The following is a 25,911-nucleotide window of genomic DNA, read 5'->3' as shown; positions in this document are numbered from 1 at the left end:
ATCAGTTGGAAATACACCTTGTGATAGGCACACATTAAAGACATGGGTTAGTGGTTTCGATATAGGTTCAATAATCATTTTGAGTGTTCTAGTAGTGATGCCATCAACACCCGGAGCCACATTATTTTTTAAAGTTTTAGCATAAGTTATAATTTCTTTATAATTTACGGGAAACATGAACATTGATGATGAAACAAGATTTGTTACAAGGATCACAACAAGGACAAGGACCAGAATAAGGATCACGAAGAAGACAGCCACTTAAGGCCACGATTTCACACATAATTCGGGTCACAAAAAAACACGGCTTCTCTGTACCGAATGGCAAATGCCTACTGTGAGATCTATATTCTGGAATGCTACTAGTCTCACTGTCTTGTCTCGGTAGCTCATACAGTAGCGTGTCGGTTCCACTGTATAACTGAAAGATCTGTGTTTGATCTCAGATGACATTTTTTATTAAGGTGTAATTAATTTGCTCAGAACCCCTCTATTGTCTAATTTGTCGAAAAATATGGAATAATTTATGCCCAATATCTGGGTCTTACAATTAGGTTGAACGTCTTCTAAAAATAAATGTTACTGGAAGTTTATTTATTTATTTATTTATTTATTTATTTATTTATTTATTTATTTATTTATTTATTTATTTATTTATTTATTTCTCTAATAATTGTAACATAAAATAAAATATAAACAGAAAACTTTAGCTCGCCCCTGAAAGAGTGGAACTCGTATTCAGGGGCGGATTCCTGAATTGAAATTAAGAAGTATATAATACAATTTGTCTTATGTCTACTACGCAATAAGAATATATAAATTCCAATTTACAGTATTGTTCTTCCAACAAACACATAAGAAACAAAATAGACCTGTAAACTTTAAATTTTGTCCACATGCCATCAGCTTCTACATATTACAGCTCTACGTCGATTCTCCATGGATGTCACGAGATTGTGGATAGGTGGCTATCTTTCTCTTTCTCAATTTCGCCCATAAATTTTCGATGGCATTCAATTCAGGTGACTTCGGAGGCCGATGAATGATTTCTATCTCGGGTTTCCTTTGAAACCATTTTTCAATGTGTGCGGCATAGTGCACGGGATGGTTATCCTGCTGGAATAGCAATGTTCCTTCGGGAAAACATTCTCGGGCGGAGGGAAGAAATATGTTTTCCATAATATGCTCGTAAGTTCCCGCATTATACCGTCCATCAATGCGTTCTACGGTATAACACCCAACACTATATGCTAAAGCGCCCTTTCACATCGGTGCATATAGCGCTGATCTTGTCGAAGAGCATCCTCACGATAGATATGGCCAGGACCTTCGTATTCACTAGAAATGGTTTGTTTAGTCGGAGTACATTTCTCCAATCGAAATCCACTCGATTGGTTGCGAAGGCAAGACGGTCGACATCTTGTGTTTCCCCAAATATTTCCATTTGCGCAGCCCTCCGGGTCCTAATACCGAGACTCCTCAACCTGTTGATTACAGTCTGTGAAAGTTAGATGCTGTTCTTATTTTGTTAGCAATCCGAAAGGGGTCCTGTCGAACTGTCTCGAATAAGGAAGCATCCTCTTCCAATGAAGAAATCTGCGGACGCCCAGGAATAGGGCGAGTTTCGACCACCCCTGAATTTTGGTAACGATGAACCTAACAGTCAGCAGATCTGACCCCATATCCAGCCCCAACTAGAGCTATAACTCGCTGTGTCATGTCACGTCGATTCGCCATAACGATGAGAAATGAGGGATTACGATAATACTTTAGTATAAATAATGACTATTTAACGTGATATAGAATTATTGAAATAAATGGCATCTAGCACAGTAAGAGTTAATAAATAAACCCGAAATGAACTATTTAAATGGCATGATATAACTGGAAGTCCAATTGTTGCGAAACTAATCAAATTAAATCTAATTACATTAAGTAAACAAACCTCAAGTTATGCCATCACTTGCTAAAGCTAAATTGTAGGTTATTAACATAAGCATTTAATAGGTCCGCGCTTATGCGTTGGACGACAAATCCAAACATCGAAAATTCATGTGGAATTTGTGATCTGTAGTGACATGAACATAGATTATCTCTAGGAACTTTTCCATAACAGTAAATTAAATTCACTCCTTGAAACTGAAAACCTTAGTCGAAGAGTAATTTTCCCAACCAGCATTACAAGCTAGAAGTAGTAGGCCTACAACCATTGATAAAAGTTTTATAAACTGAATTAGACTGAATTGCTTCGACAGATCTATAATCAATAGCTTGTCTGAGGATGATAAACAAATCCTAAGTTTTTCCAATGTCACTGAGCAATTTCAAAATATTAATTTAAAAATTAAGAAAGGGTCACAAATGGAGAATCTAGTGATTATTTACATTTATGTCTGCAAAGTGAATCTTGGAAAAACGTATGTAATACTGGTACTACTGTTATTAACAGTAAATGTAATCTATTTTTCACTTCATTTCAGAACCACTTCAGTGAATGTTCTTCACTCAATGTTGTGAAAAAACTCAAAAATAAAAACATGTAGATAACGCAGGGACTTAAAAATCTCATGTATTAAAAAGAAGAATTTACAGTAGCGTGCAAATTAATCCGAACATGACATATTTTTACATTTTCTGTCATTGTTGGCCTCACAGCTGCTCATACCGCTTTAATTGACATCTGTAGTACGTGTAATTCCATTGTTGAAGGTCTGTCGTTATTATTTTTTTATAATATGTGACATTTTGCCTGTCGTTTTGTACTTATGAACATTTCAGTTGTGTTGAAGACTTAATACTGCAATCCTGTGTACATTCTGTCGTCTTCACAAAAATGGATACAACTCCACGAAAACGGTCTAAAATAATAACATTAGCAGAGCATTCTTCTATGACACAGAGGCAAATTGCTGCAGAATGTCAAATCGGTTTGGCTACTGTTAATTCGATCATAAAACGATACAGAGAGACTGGATCCATCACACCCCAGAAAAAAGTACACTGTGGCCGGAAAAGAAAGATTTCACCTGCAGATGATCATTTAATTGACAGGAAAAGTAAATTAAATCCTAGACTAACTGCTGTCGAATTAACCCGCGAGTTAATGGCTACCACTGGGGCGAATATTCACGTCACAACAGTGCGGCGTAGGCTTTTGGAAGCTGGACGAAGGGCTCGTAAGCCCATTAAGAAGCAACTACTAACCCCTGTTATTTGCAAAAAAACGCTTAATGTGGGCAACATTACATAAACACTGGACAGTGAATGACTGGAAGAATGTACTTTTTTCCGATGAGTCTCATTTCGAGGTCCACGGCCACCGTGTTTCTTACGTACGGAAAGGATACGAAAAAGTAACAGCAGCTCATCTCCAACAAGCACCCAAATACCCCCCTAAAGTAATGTTTTGGGGTTGTTTTACACATGAAGGGCCTGGATCATTAATACCTATCAAGGGAATGATGAATTCTGACAAATATATTCACTTATTGGAGACCAGAATCGTACCCCAGCTGCAAAAATCATTTCCGGATGGCAGAGGTGTGTTCCAACAAGACCTGGCACCATGCCATACGTCTCGAAAAACTACAGAATTCTTCAACAAGAAGAATATTCAGGTACTCCCCTGGCCAGGCAACTCACCCGACATTAACCCCATTGAGAACTTGTGGTCAATTTGCAAAAGAAGAATGCAAAATATGGATTGTTCTACAAAGGAGAAGATGATTTCTGCCCTCATTGGTGTATGGTTTCGCGATGAAGAAATGAAGAATATTTGTGGGAAATTAGTGGAATCCATGCCAAATCGTCTCAGAGCTGTTATTAGGAACAAGGGAGGCACATAGGTTACTGAGGTATGTCTTAGATCCTTTTTTTTCCCGTTTGAATTTTTTGCGTAAGTAATTACGTTGTTCGGATTAATTTGCACGCTACTGTATATGTAATGAGTGGCAATGTAATGATCCTCATGTTCTTCAAAAAGTACAGTGTAATTTTATCAAAGTTATAAAAGAGGAAAAAAGAATACATTTGAATAGAAAAGTACAAAATTCAGATATTCCAATTAAAGCTATTCGGAATATTATTAAAGTTAAACTTGAAGATATTCTAAGAAAGAAAATATTTGTTTAATTAAAATCAGTGATTATGAAGTAGAGGATCCCAAATCTATTGAAAATTCTATTAACGCCTTATAGTACATGGTACATAAATATTATTGACAACTTAAACATTCAAGATTTTGCAAAAGATACTGCAATTGGTTATTTCACAGATTGGTTTAACAATTAGTATTAATAATCTAATTAGTCAATAACTGCAACTGTGTTTCTTCAATCAATCATAAAATGAATAAAATTGAATGCACATTAAATTAAACAGTATTGCTAGCAAGTAGATAAAATAGTTAAAATCAGCTGAAGGGGTGAGATTTAAATAATCCAAAGCCACACTTTTAACAAAAATTATTTTGTGCGAGTGCACTTCTTACACATATGGGAAAGCTTCTAATAATATATTGTAATAATTGCTCAACAAATGACATAGGCCTAAGGACTATGAACCTTCGCAAAAGTTTGTCTGTGTGGCTTAGGGATATATATATTTTTAATTTTATTCTAATTGTTAGTTTTTAAAATATATGCATTTACACTGTGTGTGTATATATATATTCTTATTGAATTTGATATTCCCAAGAAACTAGTTCGATTAATTAAAATGTGTCTTAGTGAAACTTACAGCAGAGTCCGTATAGGCCAGTTTCTATCTGATGCTTTTCCAATTCACTGCGGGCTAAAGCAGGGAGATGCACTATCACCTTTACTTTTTAACTTCGCTCTAGAATATACCATTAGGAAAGTTCAGGATAACACAGAGGGTTTGCAATTGAACGGGTTACATCGGCTTCTTGTCTATGCGGATGACGTGAATATGTTAGGAGAAAATCCACAAACGATTAGGGAAAACGCGGAAATTCTACTTGAAGCAAGTAAAGCGATAGGGTTGGAAGTAAATCCCGAAAAGACAAAGTATATGATTATGTCTCGTGACCATAATATTGTACGAAATGGAACTATAAAAATTGGAGATTTATCCATCGAAGAGGTGGCAAAAATTCAGATATCTTGGAGCAACAGTAACAAATATAAATTACACTTGGGAGGAAATTAAACGCAGAATAAATATGGGAAATGCGTGTTATTATTCGATTGAGAAGCTTTTGTCTTCTAGTCTGCTGTCAAAAAATCTGAAAGTTAGAAATTTTTATAAAACAGTTATATTATCGGTTGTTCTCTATGGTTGTGAAACTTGGACTCGCACTTGAAGAGAGGAACAGAGATTAAGGGTATTTGAGAATAATATTCTTAGGAAAATATATGCGGCTAAGAGCGATGAAGTTACTGGAGAATGGATAAAGTTACACAACGCAGAGCTGCACGCATTGTATACTTCACCTGACATAATTAGGAACATTAAATCCAGACGTTTGAGATGGGCAGGACATGTAGCACGTATGGGCGAATCCAGAAATACATATAGAGTGTTAGTTGGGAGGCCAAAGGGAAAAAGACCTTTGGGTAGGCCGAAACGTTGATGGGAAGATAATATTAAAATATATTTGAGGGAGGTGGGATATGATGGTGGAGACTGGTTTGATCTTGCTCAGGATAGGAACCAGGATATATATATATATATATATATATATATATATATATATATATATGTATAGTGTAAATGCATTCATTAGACTAACATTTATAATATTATAATTTGTAATTTTATATTGTCTGTGATCATTAACACTTAATCTCAGGACTTTATAAAACTCTATTTCAACGTTATTTAGCTATTTCTACGTTATTTAGACAAAAGAAATCGTTGGTATATATTATAGATTAAGAATCGAACTCTCTATTTCCTATACAACACGCAGAAGTCTTAGCGTCTGAGCTATTGAAATGATACGGAAGTTTTCCTTTCTGTGTGGAGTGTCGATCTAGTCATGCAGGTCCAATGTCGATTTAACTACACGATTTATGTATATATTTATCTTTATTTGCGTCATATTACCATATTTTTTGTAGTTTTTTAAGTGAATTTCGGAACGATGCTAGTAACAAACCAAATAGCCTGAATTTAAGTACCTCAATATTCGTTATCTTGTATATCGGTGCTCTGGTCTCCGATCATGTGCAGTGTTTTACATCTGAGACTTAGGAATATTCTATCGTCTCATTCTTTTCTTAGGGAGCTGTACGTACATTATTCGATTTCAGGAAGTTACATGCCAGCATTTTTGCCTCAAATAAATGTATACAATAATAACAAACAACCAATACAAATAAACAAAAATGTAGCACTATGGAAGGGTTGGTATAATTTTGTGATATTATAAGGAGTTTTTGTCTTCTTCTTCTTCCTCTTCTTAGTCCCTTCAAGTGTTAGGCCACATGGTCTGTTGCGATCTCACAGTTGAATTTTCAATCCAGAGCTTCTTTGAACGACCGAGAGATCTCTTCTCGTTTAGGGCAGGCCTGCAGAACTCGCAAGTAGGGGAACTATGACGTCAGCCTCACTGCACTTCTATTGGGGATGATCGACTTCTACCCCGAGAATAATGTTGATGCAGCCGAGCGTAACTAGAACGCCGTGACCGCACAGGTAGATAAGGTGGGTGGGGTAAGAAAGGGGAGGAAAGCATTCGCTCTGAAGAGCTACAATTCTGCAGGCCTGGTTTAGAGGATAGTGGAGCATGACTTTTGGAATTCTATCTCTACACATGCGATGCAGATGATTTATGCAGTTGTTTCGACAATGTTTTACGTGATTAATTACAGTTCTAGTTGTAATTCTTCCATTACATCTTCATTGCGTTTGTGATCCCATTTCGTATATCCCGCTGTAGATCTCATACATTTGATTTCATTAGCCGTTATTCTGCTTTCATCTTTCTTCCTCAATGTCCATTAGGGTGGAGTGTAAATATGAAGTTTATGGATTAAAAATGTAATACCAGGGAAAAGTTGTAGGATGATATCATAAAGAACAAAGCAAAATATATTTTCTTTAGATTATTATGTAGAGATGCCCCAAGTGCATCATATTTTGACATTTTCATAAAATTTAGTGGTTCAGATTTTTTAGTGCGAGAACATTTTCCAGTGATTTAATCTGAACAGGATACCAGGAACATGTTAAAAAAATACATGTTAAAAGACTCGGAATATTTTTGGTCCCCTGTTGCTTTACCTTGAAGTATCACAAAAATGTCAATCTATAACAAAATTGGGAATAATCACAAAACTCTTAGGTATGATACAATTAATATAATAAAATTAATGGAAATTCATTCTTCTTATGTTGCATAGTATTTAAATCAGAATATCTCTAATTAATACAAGAAATCTGACCTTCTACCCTATATTCGCAATACCAGGGGGGGCTGTACCTTTCACAACTACCTACCCATCATGACGTAATGAAATATTATTTATGAGTCTAAAATTAATTAAAATATGACTTCAAATCAAAAGAATCTATTGTTGGAGAGATTTCATAAAGAGTTGCTATAAAAACTAAGGAAATCCAAGTAAAGGCATAAATTCCGCAAGTCAGTCATACGAGAATATTACAACTGTTTCATGCTTACCATGATCAATACACAAACTTAATGAAGCCTTTTAAGAAACAACATAGTGACGACAACTAAAATGACAACATTGCAAAATTCAAAGAAGAAGCAAACAAATTATTTGATATATGCAGTTGCAAATGCAAAAAATGTAATACTTTAGGCCTAATTGGATAAAGACCGCCGAGTTCCAAGAAAAGAAAGAATGTTTTACTAGAGCAAAGAACAGAAAGAAGGATGATAATTGGACCTGTTGATTTAATTACCACTCAGAAAGAAATGAAAAAGAAAACAAGAATGAATTCTAACTAAAGAAATTAATGGGCTAAAATAGAGGCTTTTTATATTTTATATAATATACTAAATACTTTGTCCCTTTGGATCCCCTCAAAAATACTGTATACTGCGACCCCAATTTAGAATGTTTCAAATAAAGTTTAAATATATGATTTTACAGCAATTCATTAGCTATGCAAAGAAAAGCAAAATAATAAAACAAATATACAAAGAGAAAAAAATACATTATTATTTTGAGAAACTTCGAAGTCCTTGGGGCACCTCAATAAATAAATCTAGGAACTTCATATTTTTCCAATTGCTAAGTTAATTGAAAATACAGATTTTTACAACTATTACATTTAGCACACTATGTATTTATTTACACTGCAAGTGAGCAAGCACACGGTGGCAGTGGTATATACAATATAAACAATACACAATAAAATGATAAGCAATACACAATAAAATTTACAATACAAAATACAATTTTACAACACATATACAATTTTATACACAATACAGTAAGAATACACAATACAATTTAACACAATAATAATAAAACATAAATAAAATACCTAATTTTACAATACAACCTACATAATTATGTATAGGTCCTACATAAGTTTCAATAGTCTTTCACTTTACTCTCATCTCATTCCCTGTAGTGGCACTATGACGCATTTCACTGACACTTTAGCACACATTTCACTGACACTCTGTAACACATTTCACTGACACTATAGAACACATTTCATTGACGCTATAAATTATCACTGATCGGAACTGTTCACTGCACTGTAAAACCATAACTTCACTGACTCACCTTGCTTCACTGATACAACAGTTCAAATAAGTCAAATAATTACACCCTTATGCATACTTATAAACAGAATTACATTTAAACTAAACATTTCTAGACCAAGGCCCTCTTACACGCTATTTTTAAATAATTTACAATTCAAACCAAGGAAGTAAACTCGTCAGGCTAGATAAATACATGTCATCTTAAAAAATTCAATGTTGAATGACACCTTAATTTTAATTTGCACTTTATACACAACTTTTTAAAATATTCTTGAATCTCCTTAAGGAAGGACAGCCCTCAAAGACCGTTGCAAGTAGGTGATTCCAATCATTTATAGTTCTATTTAAAAATGAGAATTTACCTACATCCGTTTTCTGTTTCCTACATTTGATTTTAAAATCATGATCGTTCCTACCATAGTACGTTGGCTTTTCTAACCGAGCCGTTATGTCTACCCATGCTTTCTGACCCAGATGTGCTCAATACAATAATGTTATTCTAGTTTTCCTACGTCTGTTTTCCAAAGTTTCCCATTTAAGTTCTTTTATCGTATCGTTTCCATCTTCTCTTTTACCTTTAACAAATTTAGCTGCCCTATACTGGATTCTTTCTAAGGAATTTATCTGATATATTCTATAGGGATCCCAACATGTAGTTCCGTATTCCATTAACGGTCGCACTAACGTTAGATATGCTATTTCCCTCGATTTGGGGCTAGCCTTTCTCAAGATTCTCATAATAAAGTGAAATGCCCTCCATGCTTTACCCGTAACATTATCAACATGCTCTCCCCAAGAACGTTTGGAGTTTAAATACACTCCTAGGTATTTACAACATTGTTCTTGCGGAATTACAACAGCACTGAATTCGTAATTAAGACTAGTTTCCTCTCGGGTTTTACAAAATGTTATAGATTTACTTTTAGAACCATTTATTTTCATCCTATGCTTTAACGCCCAGTTATAAATTTCATTCAAGTCTGTTTGAATAGCATCTACATCTGAATTATTTCTAATCTTTCTATAGATAATGCAGTCGTCTGCAAATAGCCTCACATTTGATGTAATATTCTGGCATAGGTCATTTACGTATATTATAAAGAGTAATGGACCCAGAACGCTGCCCTGTGGCACCCCTGAACTTATATTTCCAATTTCCGATATTTCGCGACCTACTCTAACTCTCTGGGTTCTACCTTTTAAGAATTCTTGGATCCATAGTACCACTCTTTTATCTATTCCTAGCCTACTTAACCTATCTATTAATATGTCATGTGGCACCAAATCAAATGCTTTCGAAAAATCAATCACAACTGCATCGATTCTTCCGCCTCTATCTACCTCTTCAGCTAGATCCTGAACCGGCAACCTAATTTGACTATCACATGAGAAGCCTTCCCTAAAACCATGCTGACGGTTGTAAAACCAGTCTTTCGCGTTTAGAACATGACGAATATAATCCGATATCAAATGCTCCATGACATTACATACGATAGTTGTAAGGCTACTCGGTCTGTAGTTTCCGACATCTAATTTATTTCCACCTTCATGTATGGGTACCACTATAGCTGATTTCCAGTCACATGCAATAGCTGCATTGCTTATGGAAACATGAAATATACGCATTAAGTATGGAATTATGGCCTCGGAACCTAATTTAAGAATCTCTGTAGCAATACTATCTGGTCCTCGAGACTTCCGATTTTTTAATTTCGTTATTCTCTCTCTAACCCCTTTGGAAGTTATTTGGAAAGTCGAATTTAGTTCACATTCACGGTCTGTGACACAACCACTCCTATCAGCGGGATTATTATTATTATTATTATTATTATTATTATTTTTATTATTGAAACCCGAAATGAATTAGGAGTTTAATAAGTCGGCCTTTTCTTTGTCATCAGTTATACTTCCTCCGTTTTGATTTCGTAAAAGCACTACTCCTTCATTGTTTCCTTTTCTCCTGCGTACATAATTATAAAACTGTCTCCAATTGTTACTTTCATCTTCTTTTAAAATAGTTTTTAGAACATTTTCCTGAGCTAACCTTTTTTCACGCTCAAGTTTCTTAATTAATTCGACATATTTTTCCCAATGCTCATGGCTTCGTTTACGTTTACTAAATGCGCGCCTTGTCTTTTTCTTTAAGTAGCGAATATAATTAGTGTAATATTCTGGGTCCGGATTTTTCTTAATTATTTTAGAAGGTACATATTTTACTAATGCCTCGAAAATTATACTCTTAAATTTATGCCACACATTTTCCATATTTCCTTCAGTCCTTAGAAAGTCATCATGCTTTTGTCGTAGAAACATTTGTAATTCATGGACATCGGTTTTGTTGAAATTCCAGACAGACAGTGGACTTAACCTCGGATTTACTGTGTTTTACCAGAAGATTTCTAATAAGACGCTATTGTGATCACTTATTTTATGAAGACTTTCAGAGTTGACAAAGAGAGAGACAGGTCTTAGTAAGTAATCATCTAAGAGGGCTTTGTCACGCGTCGGACCATTTACTACTTGCGTGAAATCTTTACGCCAGATCAATTCATTAACAAGGGTCTGTGCATCTGAATTTGTACCTGAAATCCCGTTCCAGTTAATTTTCGGGAGGTTTAGATCCCCAGCAATTACTACGTTTCGGTCTTCTGATACTGTATTAAGATATTCATTTAGTTTGTGCAAAGTTAAATTGTTTAATTCACTGGGTGGTCTGTGACATGCTATTACATCTAAGGTTTCCCGCCCATTTCTTATCTGAACATTCAATATTTCAACTTCCTCATGTGTCCACAGAAGATTGCTACCTATTAATATCTTAGTACAAACGAAAACTCTCCCTCTCTTTTCACTTCTATCCTTTCTGAAGACTCTATAATCCGACCTAAAAATTTCCGAGTCATTTATGTCTTCCCTTATCCATGATTCCGTCCCAATTATTACATCTGGATTATAAACATCGACCAAGTTCCAAAACGGAATAAGTTTATTTCTAATACTTCGGCAATTAACCTGCAGTAGTCTTAGTAGGCCTGTCCTTACTTGAACATTCTGAATCCCCGTGGCACCTCGCCGTCACTGCTGGTCTCCGCCGCCCGCGGATAGGTCTTCGACCGCACCGCCCGCTGGTAGTCCCTCGACCCCTCCGCCCGCTGGTAGACTCTCACTCCCGCTGACCACCAGTGGCAAACAGATAAAAAAACAATTTCATGTATACATTCACTCCACCCTAATGTCCATGCCTCACTACCGTAACAAAGTCCAGGTCTCGCCAAGATCTTGTATAGGCGAATTCTAGTATGCCTTTGTACTAGGGAAGGTTTCATAATGTTGTTAATTATTCCCATTGTTTTGGTGTATTTAGAAATTTTCTGTGAAATGTCTACTTCATCGAAAAGAGATACTGTAATTTCCCATAACTATATTCCAGGCACCCAACTATGGTCCAAAACGCATTATGTGCTACTTTGTCCCCCAAGAGTTCGGTGTTTGCCATTTAAGGCGCCACTGTGGTGGAACTATGTTCCCAATATATGCTTCTATCTACCATTACACGTGGCAATGATATGGATGCTTAACAAGGTCAGTGTCCATCGTTCTATTGAATGTGTGAACACACGAAATCATTCAGTTTGTGATTGTCTGTTTTATTAAGCTCTCCTCTGTAGAACTGGTACGTTATAGATATATGATTCTTTGTACAATTAAACCTGGCTATATAGTGTTTACTTTCACGTAATAATTACACTGGCAGAGGTTAAGGACTCTGCGTGAAAAATGTTTAACATCAAGGCTAGAAGTCAGTCCTCAACTATATACCACAATGTTTCGTGGACCATAGTTGTATTTTATTTTGAAATATTTGTTTCAATAACATGTGATCAATGTGATTATTTACTTCTGCAAATACGGTATCTCAGTATATTCTAAAACACCATTTAACATTATAGTCAAGTAAACAAAGAAACAGGCTGTTCCAGCATCAATGGTACAAGCACGAATGATGGTCCGGTAAAACGAAAACTTCAGGGTAGAAGGGAAACAACCGTCCCTGTAAGTGACTATGAGAGCGATGAAATTGAATTGGATACAGATTATGATTTAATTTCAGAATTACAAGAGAAATGGAGATTCAAAAGATCGAAATAAGCCTAATGAATGTAGTTCTCAGTACGATAAATAAACATTATCAGTGAATTTATTTGCATAATATTTTGCTAAGAATGTGTTAGTTTATTTTAATACCGTACTTTTCTTCTTTGACATACACTCACCTGCAAAAAAACCGGGCCAACAACATTTTCTTAAACATTTTTTAAAATTGTAGGATTTTTTAAAAAAATTGTATTTGTGCTGAGGTTCATTTAGTTATTCATTTATTATGTGATACGTAACACTGTAATACTGAATACGTAATAGCCAACAATGATCTCAAAAGAAGATTCGTTCTTCTTGTAATTTTGTGTGTAACTTCTCGGACTCATTTCGAGCTAAGCTGAAGATGTCTACAGACTGGTAAGCTCTTTTGAGGCAGTATTGGAGTACTTCATAGTATACAAATGTCACTAAGTCCTACCGATTCAGCAAAAGTGGTTGCATTGATAGACGGTGGGAATAGTCAGCGTTATGTGGCTGCAGCTCTTGGGATTCTTCGATGGACCGTACAACGAGTGTACCATCTCTTTAGAGAGACAGGAAGTTATTCCAGGAGACCCGGTTCAGGGAGAAAACGAGTAACTTCGGCTCGTGACGACCATTTTATTGTCCTAAACACATTAATAATTCGCCATTCCACAGCTATTGAGATCAGAAGAGCATTCCAGAAAATAAGACAAGTTAACGTGAGTGAGAGAACTGTAAGAGGACGTCTGGATGAATGTGGGCTGATTGCAGAAGACCAGCTAAAGACTCAGAATTGCTCCAGCAACATCATGTTGAACGATTAAATTTTGCTCACAATCATGCTAATTAGAACCTGGGGGAGTGGCGACGAGTGCTCTTCCCAGATGAATCGAGATTTAGTTTACAGATGGACGTGAAAGAGTGTGGAGAAGAGAACGAGAACGGTTTTCTTCATGTATCTTCAGTTCACGTGTCAGTTTCCAAGAAGGATTAATAATGGTATGGGGTGGCATGTCATATGAAGCTCCCACAGAACTTGTTTTCATTAATGGAGGTGCTTTGACTGCTCCAAGATACATCGAAGAAAATCTAATTTAACATATGTTACCATATGCCCCACTTATTGGTGAAAAGTTCCTGTTAATGCATCACAATGCAAGCCCTCATGCTACAAGAATCGTGGATGAGTTCCTTCACGACGTTGGATTGAATAGGATGACATGGCCAGCAAGAAGTCCTGATATAAACCCTATTGAACATGTGTGGGGAATGCTAGGGAAGGGAGTTAGAAGTCGTCTAACTCCTCACAGCAACTTACAGCAGCTCCGAAATGTTCTAAGTAAAGAATGGAATAGAATCGACCAGACTGACATCCAGAATCTGATCGAAGTGTTGAATCGGCGAATGGTAACATTCATACAGTCACGGGGAGGTAATACCCGTTACTACCAACATCTGGGTGGCCACAAAGTCAGTTGAACATTTGGAAGAAAATTGATATAATTTGTAAGTTTTTACACCTTTTAATTATATCCATTGTTTGGCGTTGAAAATAATAGCGCAAATGATAATGAATAATTTTTTTTTCTGGGAAGCAATGTTTTCTTCATTTTTCATAAAGGATTTTCTGATTCTAACCTCATAAAAAATTGAGAAACTTTAGGTGACCCGATATTTTGCCGGTGAGTGTATTTGTTCATTATTGCAGAAAAAATGACTTTCAGATTTCACTTGTTTATTGAGTGTTCATGTAACGTGTACTAATAAAAAGAATCCATGCACTTTTCATTTGTCCTGTGGAGTAACGGTCAGCGCGTCTGGCCGCGAAACCAGGTGGCCCGGGTTCGATTCCCGGTCGGGGCAAGTTACCTGGTTGAGGTTTTTCCGGGGTTTTTCCTGAACCCAATACGAGCAAATGCTAGGTAACTTTCGGTGCTGGACCCCGGACTCATTTCACCGGCATTATCACCTTCATTTCATTCAGACGCTAAATAACCTGAGATGTTGATACAGCGTCGTAAAATAACCCAATAAAATAAATAAAAAATAAATAAAAACTTTTCATTTACTTTTAATATTTCTGTGCTAGATTATGTTTCTACCCTTAAATTCGAAACTCAATATATTGAATTACGAATAATTACAGCTCCAGCTATAGTCCATTCATGCTTTCAAACATGAATATATGAGTGGAACATAGTTGGGCAACTCAGAATACAACTATATGAGGGGTCTAGTATCAAAACCTGCCATATCCATTTTTTATTTTATGTATTTTGGAGTACTTTCTAACACCTACCATATGCACTGCCTGGCTTTTTCAAATTTGAACTGCAACCCATATATAATGCATAGTAAAAATTGGAGTTACTTTCAAAACCTGCCACATCCAAGGAAAATACTCGATGTCTCACTTTCAAAACCTGCCACATCCATTCACAAATGACTGGAAATTATTTAATCGCGTGAGCTCAGTTTTATCGGCTCCTCAACATTACATGCGAGTCAGTTGTTACAGTATTGTTGTTTAAGATGTCACCTGCACTAACTACACCGAAAACATCACGGGAAAAGGCCGTTCGGCATTCAAAATGGAGCACTACAACGAAGAGGAAGCAAAGATAAGAAAACGTTTCTTTTCACTGGAGTACGATACTTGAAAATATCAAGTCACGTGCCATGTTTAGAATTGTTATATAATGTTCCATTGTTGATGCTACAGTATGTCATTTGTGGATTGTAGGTACACATTAAAACCGCCGACTTTCCAACAATGCGACCATAAAACAAAATCAAAAGCTTTGAAATGCTCTGAACTTCCTGAGGCAGATATACTCAGATTAAATCTGCATTCTATTCACATAAAGAAAAAAGAGGCCAAGATGCATTAATTTTGAAGCATGTGTCTGTAAATGACTGCATTAGACGCAAGACCACAAGTGAAAAGAAGAATGTTTCTTTACACTATTTCTTAAGAAAAGACAAGATCTGTGTTCGTGTTTGCCGCAAAAAGTTTCTGGCAACTCTGTCTGTTGGTAGATCACGGGTGAAATCAATTGTTACACATTACCATCGTACAAGGCAGATAAATATTATTAATAACATTTTTCATAAGCTGTAGCTTTGAAATAAGTCTTGTAAGAAGGAAACTGTCCATGGCTTAAAGGTGCTCACTGTCTACGATTTTTAAAGAAAAATTAACTAATGTAATTACAATATTGTTATTGAGTCATTAGAATTGGCGTAATAATTGGTAGACGATTAAAATATGAAATTAATATTTCTATGCTTTAAAATGTTTCCACATTAATTATAATATTACAGTTAGGTTTATTACTACATAAATTCATGAAAATTCGCTATAGAATCACACAGAAGATAAAGTGAACAATAATATTACAGGAGAAATACCGTACTCCTATGCATAGTATTGTTAATTCCTTCACGAACACATACATTTTACGTATCAATAGTGGCATCGTACTAAACATGACGATAACATTGCAAGGTCAATTTTGCCTGCGTTTTAATTTCGAAGACACTCTGACTCATACGCAGGAACATTTCCCTGGCACAAGATATTTACACACCCTTGACCCTAGACCAGTTCGCATAAACAAAATATCCACGAAGTTCAATACAATGCACTGAGAGGTGTCCAATTCGGAGAAAACATAAGAATGATAATACCCATTGCATTGAAAATATTAGTTCTAATGAACTCATTATTTTCTTGTACAAAGTTAATATTTCTCTACTTTTACCCTATTCATAAGTCCGATATGAACACCGTGTTGATAATCAGAAGGAAGAGGCTTTTTCTTGAAAAGCAGCTCCAATCAAAACATTCATACAGTCATTTAAAGGGATGGAGAGCCATTATTGTCGAGGACCTTAAAAAAAGACAGTATCTACCGCCACCTTTGAGTAGGAAGAAGTTGTGCCGGGTGTATTCCAATGATACCGCTGTAAAAGAGTCATATTTTCTCAAGATCCTCAATACCAATTTCAATGTTGGATTTGGAAAACCAAGCACCGACATCTGTTCAACCTGTGTAAGACTGAAGAATCAAGCAAAAATGAAAAAAAGATGAAGAAAAGAAGCAATCTTTTATCCTTCAGCTCAAGGTTCATAAGCAACGAGCAAAATCTTTCCATCAGTTGCTAAACAGGATCACTGATGACGAGGTAACTTTGGTGTTGACTGTGAAAACCCAAAAATACCCAAAATAGAGGTTCAATCAGTATACTATAGCAGATAAATTTACCTACACAATTTCGCTTTTGTGACGATGCTTCCTAACCAACAGCTAGGCATAAACAATGTTAGGTGCTATGTTTGGTCTGAAAATGAGAGGTCTAGAGGATCCAGTGACATTTATGACAGCTTATGACAGCTTGCAGAAAGTGGATTCAGCCAAAATACGACTCTTTTCAGACGGCTGCACTGGTCAAAATGAGAACTTGACTATGGTGTCAATGGCAGCAACTTGGTTCAAATCTAAGTCACTAGAGAACATCACTGAGATGGAACTTCACTTTCCCGTTACTGGCCATTCGTTTTTACCAGCAGATAGTGTGTTTGGTTTCATAGAAACAGCAGTACGCAAAGAACAGGAGATTTTGAACCCACAACATTATAGCAACATTAACGGTAAGTATGGCAAGATGTGCCACGTTGGAAGAGATTGAAATGTTTATAATTGGAAAGAAGCTGCTCCAAACGTTGTAAAATCCTCTCAGAATCTTCACTTTCAAATATCCGCTGTAAAAAGAATTAAAATACAAAAGATAGACAATAGAATTGTTATATGTGGGGAATCGACGTACTTGAATGACACTGGCATTGGGAAAACTATAGTTCGTCGTGGAAAAAGCCTCTCACAACTTCAGCCTATAGTGGTAAATATTAGTGTACCTGTATGCGCTAAAAAGATCACAGAAGTTGCTAATCTGTTGGAGAAACGTTTTGGAAGTGAATGGCAACAAGACAACCGCTTGAAATTTTATACGATTGTACTAAATTCTAGAGCAACTGAGGAAGAAGCAGAGGAAGATTACTGCGAGACTGGGCAATTCATTAACCCCTATGATGAAAGCATTGTGTGAAACCTGTGTTTTTAATTTCAAAAAGCTTGAAAATGAACATTATTTTATGTGTAGGCTTATGTCCGTATTCTGGAGTAACTGAGGAAAAAGCAGAGGAAGATTACTGCGAGACTGAGCAATTCATTAACCCCCATGATGAAGCCATTGTGTGAAACCTGTGTTTTTAATTTCAAAAAGCTTGAAAATGAACATTATTTTATGTGTAGGCCTATGTCCATAATCTGGAGTAACTGAGGAAGAACCAGAGGAATATTACTGCGAGACTGAGCAATTCATTAACCCCCATGATGAAGGCATTGTGTGAAACCTGTGTTTTTAATTTCAAAAAGCTTGAAAATGAACATTATTTTATGTGTAGGCGTAGGTCCATATTCTGGAGTAACTGAGGAAGAAGCAGAGGAAGATTACTGCGTGACTGAGCAATTCATTAACCCTCATGATAAAAGCGTTGTGTAAAAAACTGGTTTTAATTCAATAAAACTAGAAAAAAAGTTTATTCATGTTAACAGAAAAATTATTAGTTATTTAACACATGTTCTTATGGGTTATATATCAAAATCAACCATATCCATTATAAACTGTCAAAAATATAATTAATTAGGAGGGCACGATTTTCTGAACCTTATTATTTTAGTAGATTTCCACAAACCCCAATCATCTGCTAAAGAAGAGCAACATACATCTTATATCAAAGTAACTGCACGTTTTTCTCATTTTTCTCGAAATATAGCAAAGTGGATGTGGTAGGTTTTGATACTAGACCCCTCATATACCAATGCTTATTATTTTTTTAACACTTGTAATTAAATAATTTGAAACACATATGTCAATATTTATATAATATAAACTTACAAGAGTCCGAAGCCAAAATTTCACTTAATCTGGATGAATAGTATTGAATATACAAAGAAAAATGTGACAAATGTGGACCTTAGTTAAGGGAAAATACGGTAATGTGTATCAGAGATATGTAAAATAATTTACTCCTTCCAATATTTTTAAATCTAAACATATTTTGCTATGTACGATATGATGAAAGAGTAATGGAACGGAGAAAAATTCTCTCCGGCGCCGGGATTTGAACCCGGGTTTTCAGCTCTACGTGCTGATGCTTTATCCACTAAGCCACACCGGATACACCCCGGCGTCGGACAGAATTGTCTCTGATTGAGTTCCAACTCTTGGGTTCCCTCTAGTGGCCGCCCTCTGCACTACGTCATAGATGTCTATGAACATAGGACCGAAGTCCACACATGTGCTGAGGTGCACTCGTTATGAGTGACTAGTTGGCCGGGACGGAATAAGCGCCGTCTTAAATCACTTCGTGATTTACGCATATCATATATTATTTCAATGTACCGAAGTACATATGATATTTCCATGCAGATATTCTGCGTCATCATACGATGAAAGAGTAATGGAACGGAGAAAAATTCTCTCCAGCGCCGGGATTTGAACCCGGGTTTTCAGCTCTACGTGCTGATGCTTTATCCACTAAGCCACACCGGATACAACCCCGGCGTCGGACAGAATTGAGTGGATAAAGCATCAGCACGTAGAGCTGAAAACCCGGGTTCAAATCCCGGCGCCGCACACTGTGTAATTTCAAGCATCTAGCCGGCCAAAAATCAATTTTCACACCCTATCTTTAATGCTAAATTCTTACATAGACGTGTTTATAACACTCTAAAGTATACTATCCGAGTGTAGACAGATGCTTACATCTGTTAGGGGACGCTCACAATAGAGCGAAAGTTGCATGTCTCTGATAAGATCATTTACGCTGCAGAGGCGGGCGCGAAGTATGTGTTTGGATGGTGCAAAGTGGTAAATTTAATAAAATATTTTTTCTACTACAGAGTGTGGATATATTATAAGAAGGTATGTACTTACATATAAGCTAATTCTCGTGACAAAAATTAATATCTTATTGTCTAGAATAAGTGTCTAGATAAACATGTGCAAAGAGTTTGAGTTTTACCCTATTATATATTTCCAGTTGACTTTTAAAAGGTGTAGCCCTCTCTCACCTCGATAAAATTTTGTAGAGATATTCATTATACTTTTCTGAATAGGACGACGTGATTTTTTTCTCAAAACAGGTGCAGACAGAGTAGCTATTAATTATTTTCAGACACCATGCGCTCCGTAATCCGGAGAGCTGTTTTCCATATGTGGAACAAGAGCGAGAGAAAAGTGAAATTCTCAAATATAATTGAACATTTTGGTCTCAGAGATTACTCTGAAGACATTTTACAGTCAATAAAAAATGAATTAAATTTCTATGCTCGAAAATTCGATTACGGTGGGGAAAATACAGCAGAAATGAGATAAATGTCTTAAAATATAATATGCTATATTTAAACCAAGATGCAAAGTCTGAAAATAAAATACATAATACTTTGCCATATACTACAAAACAATTCCAATTTGATTCTGCCAGTACAAGCATTCGAGACGTCCACGTAAACTTTTCGGAGACTTAGCGAAAGATCAAAACGGAAAAAAAGCTAGTCCACATTTTAAAGAAAGATCGCCAGAAGAAAAGCTTTCTGTTGCCCATATGAATTTCAGAACTTATAGGAAAAGAGATGCGGCCAATATTGTAGGAGAGCTTTCACTTGCATTACTTCAACGTGCGACAAAATGGAAAAAAAATCGTAAAAATTGATTTTGCAGGAACGACCAACAATTGTCACCTAATAAGGATCTCGCTTTGATTATTGATCTACAGTTGACCTCAAATCAATATAAAGAATTAAGAGAAATACAAAATCTTGTAACAGTTAATTTAGATCCATCGTTTTACTTATTGCGAAACATTGAAGATAGGCATGTTGACATGATAAAACAAAGCAGTCGCAATAAAAACGATGCAAATACCACAAGAATATTTTTCAGGGAGGTTTCCACTTTCGCATATATTACGGGAATAGATGGAAATCTAATAAGTCGTTTACACATAATATATCAGAAACCTTTTTCATACGGTTTTGCAATACTGAGAAACGGGCACTTGACATGTATGCAAGGGAGACAAGGGAATTATATTTATGCTTGCACAAATAGTATTATATGCCTGCAAACCTTCACAAACTCTTAGCTCATGGATAGAAGGTCACAGGACACTATTATACTTACTGGCAAACTATCTGAGGAAGCCCAGGAAACGAGGAACAAATACTATATTAGACTTTTCAGAGAAGTCTTCGCAAGAAAAACATCAAGAAAGACACAAATACCGATGTTTTACTCAGGCCACTTATTTCTTTGGACCCTTACATTACCAGCTTAAAGAAATTAAGAAGAGGAAATTGCGGTCGATTTCAATAGTAGTGCTGCAGTTGTCTCCGAGCCTCCATTAGTCTGTCTGTCAAAGGAGAGACTAGCAGCGAGGATGCAGATTCTGATGGGGATGCATCTGACGTCCGAACAAGTAAGATATGTAGCAATATTCCTTCGCCTGACGCTTTCAATTTTAAGTGTATTCCACATTATGGACATTAATTCCACATTGTGAACATTAATTTATTTTTTTGATTCGAATCGAAATTTTTTTACAAAATTACTATTTTTATTTTCAGTAAAAATAGTTGCTATTTTCATTTTCATTATTAAAAACTTATCCACTTCAATAATTGAAGGTACATACTGAATTTTATGAAAATTGAGCGATTAGTTTTCGAGAAATGATTTTTGGCCGGCTAGACTCGCTAAATTACACACTGTGCGCCGGAGAGAATTTTTCTCCGTTCCATTACTCTTTCATCGTATGATGACGCAGAATATCTGCATGGAAATATCATATGTACTTCGGTACATTGAAATAATATATGATATGCGTAAATCACGAAGTGATTTAAGACGGCGCTTATTCCGTCCCGGCCAACTAGTCACTCATAACGAGTGCACCTCAGCACATGTGTGGACTTCGGTCCTATGTTCATAGACATCTATGACGTAGTGCAGAGGGTGGCCACTAGAGGGAACCCAAGAGTTGGAACTCAATCAGAGACAATTCTGTCCGACGCCGGGGTTGTATCCGGTGTGGCTTAGTGGATAAAGCATCAGCACGTAGAGCTGAAAACCCGGGTTCAAATCTCCGTTCCTTTACTCTTTCATCGTATGATGACGCAGAATATCTGCATGGAAATATCATATGTACTTCGGTACATTGAAATAATATATGATATGTACAGTCACGGAAGAAAAAACTGGCCAATGTGCAGCAAAACTCGTAATGTTACTTATGCCGGTTTTGTTGTGATTATCACAGTATAGAGCATTGATCCCCAACTCAGAGCACTGTGTCGTCATCAAGCCTTGCCCGCTCGCCCGCGGAAAGTCGTAGCAGGGCAGGTAAGACGTTCAGCGGCGGGACCAAAATATGAATTTACTGCATAGGTTTATGATTGTTTTGTGATGAAAAAAGATACTGGCTGAATAGAAATAACTAAATGAACTATCTTAAGCAATTTGAAAAAAAAAAAACAAAAACATTGTAGCCTATTTTCAACAAAGTTAGAAGTTAATAAATTTATAATTACTTTTAGAAATGTAATACACATTTCATGTTAATTATTCGGGTAATGCATGACAATTACTGTAAATGTGTAAACTGCTTCTGTTAAGGAAAATGTTGAACAAAATAAATAAAAATCCTAGGAATAATAATGCAGAAATTTAACTCCATTCAGTCCACTCAACACTGGCATTAGCACTGATTTTTCGGGATTTGTTTAATTCTCTTTTTCCTCAGCAATTTCTCAACGATTGGAACTATTGTGTGTATAGTGCATAATGTGACAGCACATTTTAAGTTGTGACACGATAATTTGCTTCCATCACATGGCTTCTTTATCTTCATCATAGGAAAAAAATTACTGTTCGCACAGATGGCCTACGTAAATCCGAAAAAGGGAGTCTGTATAATTGGGGAAATCTAAGACATGGAAAGTTCATATAAAAGTCAGATAACTTCTTTTGTTTTGATTTTTATCCTTCAATTCACTATCGTAAAGTAAATCAATAAGTTCTAATTATAAATACTAATTGAAAATCAAATTGAAAATTTTCCTAGTCTTTAAATCTCGAATCAAATTTCTGGTGCAGATCGTCATGATGTGTGAATATATTCTTCGAAATCCAAAGTCTTAAGAAACTAGTATGCCTATATGGTTGTTAATATTGAAAAATTTGCTGTAACTTATCCTTTTAGTTAAGCTAACGTTCCATAATTAAAGGTGGTTTATATTAAACGCCTTCACTCTGTCATATAATTGTGTCATAATCTTGTTGTTACCATGTAGAAAACAATTTAAAGCATTCAGATAATTCCATTAAGAAGGCAAGTTCACAAATCCATTTTTTCATTCTTCACTTATGATACAGACTTTTCTTCTTCCTCCGTGAACGATGATGTTTCCTCCCTCAGTTCAAAGAACCTATTCAATAATTTGCCACGACTAAGTCACCGTACTTTACTATAATATGACAGATCGCCTTACTCGCTATTGCATTCATCAAGAAAGACTTAAATTGACAATGAGCAAGACTTCTCGATATAATTGTGTTGGTGGTTTTTCCAACTGGACTACTTCTATGACACAATTTTGATTTGTTTTGCACATGATTTCTGTTGGTGTATAATGTAGTGAATAGAAATAACTTCATGGGATACATTAACGCTTTTCACTTCGTCCCTTAGAGAGATTGGCTTTCGGAATGGTTTTATTTACATTCTACAGTATTCTGTAGGTTATGCAGAGCCGGAGTTAGGTAGGCCTATAGTGCCGCTCCTAGGCAGTGTTAGATTTTGCCGTCCCCAAATCCCACAAACAGTTTATGGACAGCTATTATACAGGTGACGTTCAGGTAAAGTTATTTTTAAATGAAATGTTACAATTCAGAAAACAAAATGTTAAATGTTATGATTTATTTAACAACTCTCGCAACTGCAAAGGTTATATCAGCGTCGCCGGATGTGTCGGAATTTTGTCCCGCAGGAGTTCTTTTACATGCCAGTAAATCTACTGACATGAGCCTGTCGCATTTAAGCACACTTAAATGCCATCGACCTGGCCCGGGATCGAACCCGTAACCTTGGGCATAGAATGCCAGCGCTATACCAACTCGCCAACCAGGTCGACTTCAGAAAACATTAAATTACTGAAATCAAAATACATGCATCTTACTTGTGAATTATAAAGACTTTCTTCGGACTTTCTTCACAGAGGAAGCAATGATGGTATTATCAAAGTCGATCTGATGAAGCATATCAGACTCGAAGCAAAGAAATATAATACTCAAACTTATTCATTGTTGAAAGAAAATTTATTTTTGAAAGGCAGGCTGTGGTTTTTTTAAGCATGGTTTCTGTTGGTGTATAAATTTTGCGAATATTTCTTACTTCGACAGGAGTATAAAATAAATTGAAAAATAAACTCCAACTCTTTACAGAATAAACCTTTCAAATCGAATGATATAGTGAACATACTGAAAAGTGATTAAATAGTATTGTTGATGATATAGGCCAGTGTTTCTTAAACTTTTTTGAAGTGGGGACCACTTTTTTAAGTCACAACAGTTCCGAGGACCACCTTACTCTTGTTCCCTTTGAAAGCAAAGCATATTTTAATACCAGTATATTTTAAAACTGAATTAATTAATTAAAATTAATTTACTTCGTTTAACTTTATATTAGTATTAACTAATTACATTAATGTCAATAGAAAAAAATTAATTTTAGACTTTTAATAAATCAAGGTATTAGAGTTTGGACAATCTTTAACTTATTAGCTAAACAAAATAAATAAATAAACAAACAAACAAACAGACAGACAGACAAAGACAGACAAAGACAGACAGACAGACAGACAAAGAAACAAAGAAACAAATGTTGGTATTCTCATTAATAAGATGGATAAGCCTGCCGATTCTTGCGCAGTTGTTCTATATTTTGATATATGCTGGTAAGCTTAAGTCAGAGATCGTTACATACATAGAGTCGATTTCGGTACTTTGTTTTTATTAGAGTTAGTAATGAAAACCCTTGCTCACACAGATACGCAAAAGCAAACTGAATTATAATCTGTAAAGCACCACTGTACAGTTCAATATATTCTCTTTTCACTTGTGTTGAGGTCCATAAATTAACCATACTTTCTGCTTGGAATTTCATTTTAAGTCGAGAGTTCAATTAACTGTTCTCTTTCACTCAACGAAAGTTTGTTATTTTCAATATCAAGGGATCGCGAACCCATGAAAATTCTTCATATTTACATGGAAAATAAGTTTCAAATTGTGACCTCAGAGTTTCGAGATGCGAACGTATGTCATTGCATAATTTTCTTTCCAATAACGAAATCATTTTCAATCAAAGAAGACTCTAGGGTTGGAAAATAGTGAAAAAACCTCTGTTTTACGGATCTGACCCACAAACCAAGTTTCCTCCCGAACACTTTTTTCTCAAACAGTCAAAGAATTACCTTGTAGAGAGAGATTTAGTTCGTTTAGTTTTGAGGATATATCTGGAAGCTATTCCAATATACTTAGCCACATGTCGTCAGCTGATGTGCAGGGAAAAGTTGGCGAGAAACACCATGTTCATAGTGTTTTAAATCCCTCTTTTTTGCTGAGAGTAGAGTGGAAATTCGGTAGACAGGTAGGGTAATAAATTTCATAAAATGTCATTACTGGGAGTAAAAGTGAAAGGTGACTGTCATGTGTCATTTCCAAACTCTGAGATTTTCAGATAGTGTGATACGCAATTCGTTTGAATTTGATTTTTTCTTATGTCCTTTTTAAGAACCATAAGGGCAGACCTCGGGGACACAGGTGGTCCAAGGACCATAGTTTGAGAAACGCTGATATAGGCTATTATATTGTGAATGTAACTGAGAGTTGTGGTTATTATTCATAGCGATAAATAGCTAATAAACAACAATATGCAATTTGATTTTCAACAC

Source organism: Periplaneta americana, chromosome 1, assembly GCF_040183065.1.
Source record: "Periplaneta americana isolate PAMFEO1 chromosome 1, P.americana_PAMFEO1_priV1, whole genome shotgun sequence".
In the NCBI taxonomy this organism is placed as follows: Eukaryota; Metazoa; Arthropoda; class Insecta; order Blattodea; family Blattidae; genus Periplaneta; species Periplaneta americana.
This window is presented reverse-complemented; position numbering follows the sequence as displayed.